The sequence below is a fragment of the Drosophila rhopaloa genome, unplaced genomic scaffold, assembly GCF_018152115.1.
Source record: "Drosophila rhopaloa isolate 14029-0021.01 unplaced genomic scaffold, ASM1815211v1 contig_155, whole genome shotgun sequence".
Taxonomy (NCBI): Eukaryota; Metazoa; Arthropoda; class Insecta; order Diptera; family Drosophilidae; genus Drosophila; species Drosophila rhopaloa.
In genome coordinates this window covers 5370299-5375152 of record NW_025335034.1, presented here as the reverse complement: position 1 = coordinate 5375152, position 4854 = coordinate 5370299, and positions in this window count along the sequence as shown.

Sequence of the window (4854 nt, the reverse complement as noted above, 5' to 3'; positions counted from 1 at the left end):
TTCGTGTTTTTTCAGTCTCCAAATAGTCTTATTATTATTATTATTTTTTGTTATAAATGCAAAAAAGGTTTATACAATTTAATTTTGATCTCAAAACCGAAGACAACCAGACAATGTACAGCACGAAAGACGCAAAAACTGTTTGCGAAATTCCAAAATGTCAAAATTAAATCAACAAAACTACAGTTAAATTGCAAATGGTTCCTCGTTAGTGTAAAGAAATGAAAACTAGTTGTAAAAGTGCTAAAAACAAACTGTGCAGCAACTTATCTGATAAATCCTACACAGTATATATATTTTTATATGTTTGCTACTGCATCACTCTCATCCAATTTTTGTACATAAAGTTCTCCGATCCTGTAAACTGCGCTCATACGGGATATAAGCTTTTACAGCCTATAGCCACAAACATATATTTTTTATAAATATCTAACTTTTAAATAGTCGTTTTTAGTAATTTATATTTTTATTGCAAATGAAAAACCGAAAAAGAAACAAAAAAAATTAGAAAAAAACCCGAGAGAAAATTGTAAAAAGTTGATAAGACCCTAGAAACCACATATTTATACCAGAAAAAAACGAAAATGAAAAACCCATTAAAATAGTAGTTACTTGCATACAATTGTAATTTAGTGTTGTACTTACGATTTAGTCTAAACAATTTTATGAAATTTTTTAGTAATTAAAAAAATGAATTAAAAAACGAAGCAAACAAAAAAGCCACAAAAAAACGAACAAACAAAAAATGCAAAAGAAAAAATATGAAAAAAACAATAAAAAAATTTTATGAATGAATTATAAATACAAATGTTTTGTTAATTAAAAAATGTGGGAAAGGAATTGCAGTAAATACTGTGTTCAAAAGAGGGGAATCGAACATTCTTCAATTTTACTTTTATTTGGGAGTTACAAAATTGATAGTGTTGTCGTTGTGGTTCTTGTTATTTTCACTCTAACGAAAAAGGGCGGCAGTGCTGTTTCAATTGTTTTTTAAACAAGGAGAGAGTGGCATTAGCTTTTTCTACGATTTGAGGAAAGTGCCTGGCTGCATATAAAGGAAATTTTGTTTGGCGTCAAACTGCAATTTTAATGTCAATTTCTTACTGCAAACGTGCCACAAAATAGACAAATAATCAGCCAAGAAAGAAAGCCAATTTTTACGGTGGCTGAAGATCGGAACAACAAAATGAAGCGGAGTATGTAAAGCCAGAAAACATCAAAGTTAATGTCTCAGTTGTATCTGCTGTCTTTACCCGGTTTTTGTTTTTGCTGGTGACTTTTTACGCCGGAATACAGTGGAACCCATGTGTTGAATATCGATCATAAAATGATTACGATGAGTAGTTTTCGTTTCCAGTTTTACAAGATAGACATTATTATTACCGGATCCCAAAATAAATGTTTGACTGTAAGCAAAAACGGTAACTCTATTCGGTAGATAAATCAATCGTTACCAATTAATTGTTTCTTTATTATTTGTTAGCAACAGATTTTATTGAGTTAATTATTGAGTATAGATTAATATTTTTTTAGTATTAATTATATACAGATTTTATTGACTCAATTATTTTTTATCTCTACATGGCGAAATGGTACAGAATTTTTAATGCTGATTTAAATAACAATTAGTAAATAAATTCTTGACTTGACCTCAAAAGCTGAATTTTGCAAATTTACTGCCATTTGTAGCTTTCATTTCATAAGCCTCAATCAAAATTTCCGCGACATTGTAACAAGAAAATAATATTCATAAAATACAACCACTGTGCTGCATCTCCTAGAAATTACAACAAATCACACACCATACTCAACGCACCGCAGAGTGGAGAGTAGAGCTACAAAGCATTAACAATAAATTCTCGCATGCCATTGTGAAATTCTCACAATAATCATAAATAATAGTTTATTTCTACTTTTTAAACGGCCTGGCCGAGAGGCTGTTAATGAAGTTGCTGCCCGCCGAGTGCGTATCTGTCTGATTTACAAACTGAGCGGCGGTACTAAAGGAGAAATAAGCGACAAGACGGCGACCAGGTCGAGATTGTGCCGCTGATGCTGCCTAATTAGGAAACTTTGCACAGGGAAAAAAGTTAAATTTATAGTAAACATATTCTGGATGCTGAAACTAAAGGGAATGGTATACAAACAAAGTTTTTAACATTAAAAATGGCTTTATCTTGGCTTAAGACTCTAATTTAAAAGAACAGGACAAGAAGATGAGAAGTTGTAAGAATCAATTTCCTAGCTGATAGCACAAACTAGGCTTAATCTTGGCTTAATTGAATTTATACAAGAAAATAGAAAAACTTATTAGCTCTTGACCAAATCGGAAAAACATATAAAGACTGGTTTAATTTGAATTTAAAGTGCAAAATCCCCTAAATTAGATGAAGAATGGTATTGATTCTAAAACTGATCCGCCTAAATATAAAGAACTTAAAAGCTTTTTTTAGTCTTTGTTGAAAGTGGTCAGCTAGATGAACTGATTTCTGGGCGTTAGAAGCAGTTTTTCACCTGAGTGTAAGCTTTGCATTTAAGCTGGCGAGTCATTAAGCCAGCAGGAGGGAAAATGAAACCCTAGGTGCGCTGCAATGGGAGATGGCTGGCGTATCGCTTACGAGACAATTGCGGCAAAGATGCATCGGGCCGATCTCAAGGGGTTAAACCATTAAAATGCACTAAGACAATATTTTGTTAGGTCGTCGCACACACTTGGGGCCCAAACAGACCATCATCAATGATCGTCCACTTTGTTTGTTTATCAAGTTGGTTTACTCTAGATTTTGTCATTTCATCTTGGCCCGTGTGGAGATGCCCGTAAGTGGTGATCTCCACTCGTTCTCCTCCTTTTTTTGGCACCTAATTGTGTTTACGTTAGCCCCTTGCTCCACACCAAATTAACCCATTGAGGACGCATTTCAATTATGTTTGGATAAACACAAGCAATGGGAACATTCGTTGACAGTAATATTACCCAAAAAGCCCGTCAAAAAAAACATAACAGACAAAATGAAGTGTCCCAGCCCAGACTCATTCCACAATTATGCTTTTGTCTGAGCGCGTTGAAAATTGTTTGGCTCAATTCTCATAAAACGAACTAAAACCAAAGTAAAAAAAAGATCAACAACTCAGTGTTCTTGTTCTCATTCTTGTTGTCTTGTCTCCGTCTCTGTCACTCCGGTTTGAAAATGTTCTTTTTTTTAGTTTTGTATTTTTGTCTGTTTCTGTGTTTTTTTTTTCGAATCCATCGTGCATTCATTGTCTTGCACTAATCGCCATAAAAGATCTCGCTTTTCATCTCTTCTCGTGACGCTGCGTTGTTGATCTTGAAAATCTGCTGTAAAAAAGAAGCCAAAGCAACAGCACACAAATCTCCGCTCGGATTCGAAATCCAAAATAGTAAGCCGAGGCTGCTTGAAGATTTGAACGCTCTTGGCCGTCTCATGATCGGAAATTGTAGCTATGTACTTGTTTAAAAATGGTTTTTATTCAGGGATATATACATTTTGCATTGCGAAAAAATACTACATGAAAAGCTAGAAGAGTTTATTCCAAATGGAAAGTAAGTAGTAATCGAAATGTAGAAATTTTGATATTCACTAAAATTACAATATGTTTTGCCATTTTCAGTAGATTAACTTTTGTCAAATAATTTTAAAATAAATTATTCTTATAAAAATCGGCCAAAAACAATTATCGGATAAGACATCAGAATGGCCCTAATTAAATCATTTTGAATTCCCCCTCGAAATCTTGCAGTGCATCCTACTCATATTTCAATATCTTCTCCAGGCAGATTCCCAGCCCCTCGCATAAGTGATCCCCAATTTAATGAGCTTCATTCATCCATTCATTCATGCAGCGAGACTGAGTGAGAACTAGAGAAACGAAACTCCTTTTCTCGGGACGGCCGAAAAAATAAATAATAAAAGCGAGGGTAAGACGAAGCCACCGGAAAAAAGGAGAAAAAAGGTCATCTTATCATAAATAAACTGACATAAAATCAAGAATCAAATTCAAAAGCGAAGACAAGAAATCCGTGGCAACCAAAAGTACATTGAAGGGAATTACACAATAAATGAAATGCAGGCCGGAGACCAGAGCTCCGAGTCTTCGGAAATCGGAGGAAGGGGACGGACCCAACAATGATTCACTGTGGAATTTTATGAGCTGAGAACATTTTGAGAAGAGTTGGGCTGAGCAGCTAAAGAAGCTAAGTATATAAGCTTTATCTATTTTGTGGACTATGCAAATGAAATCGATAAAGTATTTGAGTAAACGCTTACAGATGCAACCGATCGATAGAGGCTGCTCAGCTGCAGCTAATAGAGTGTGAAGCCGCTGAGCGGGAATAGGGGAGCTTAATCTGGCCGTAGATCAAAGTACCCGTTCAGGTAGCGGCCGAAGATTCCCGGCCAATAAATTTCCACTAAACGGACAGCGGACAAAACGTTCGACTTAATTTCCAACTGTTTATAATTTATTTTCAACAAAAACCAAGGCAATCCCAAAAGAACAAGCCAGATAAGAAGGAATCTCCGGCCGCTGCTGCGCTTGCTTGTCGCTGCATAATTTGTCGACTTGTAGATACATTTGTAACTCTGTATCTGCTGCTCGAGTTCGTTTGAATTTCAGCTTTTGGTAGCGCCAGCTCTTCGGCCACATCGTGTGTGTCTCCGCTTCTCTTTTTCGGTTTTACTTTTTATTAATGATGTGGGAACTTCTGTTCGGCGCTGAGAGTTGAACGTCGATTTCTGGGTCTGCATTAAATTTCATTAATTATGAAAAATCATTTCATTAATATCGGTTTCGTTGTGTTCCTTTTGCCCATGTGAACGGCTTTCATTAATTGCC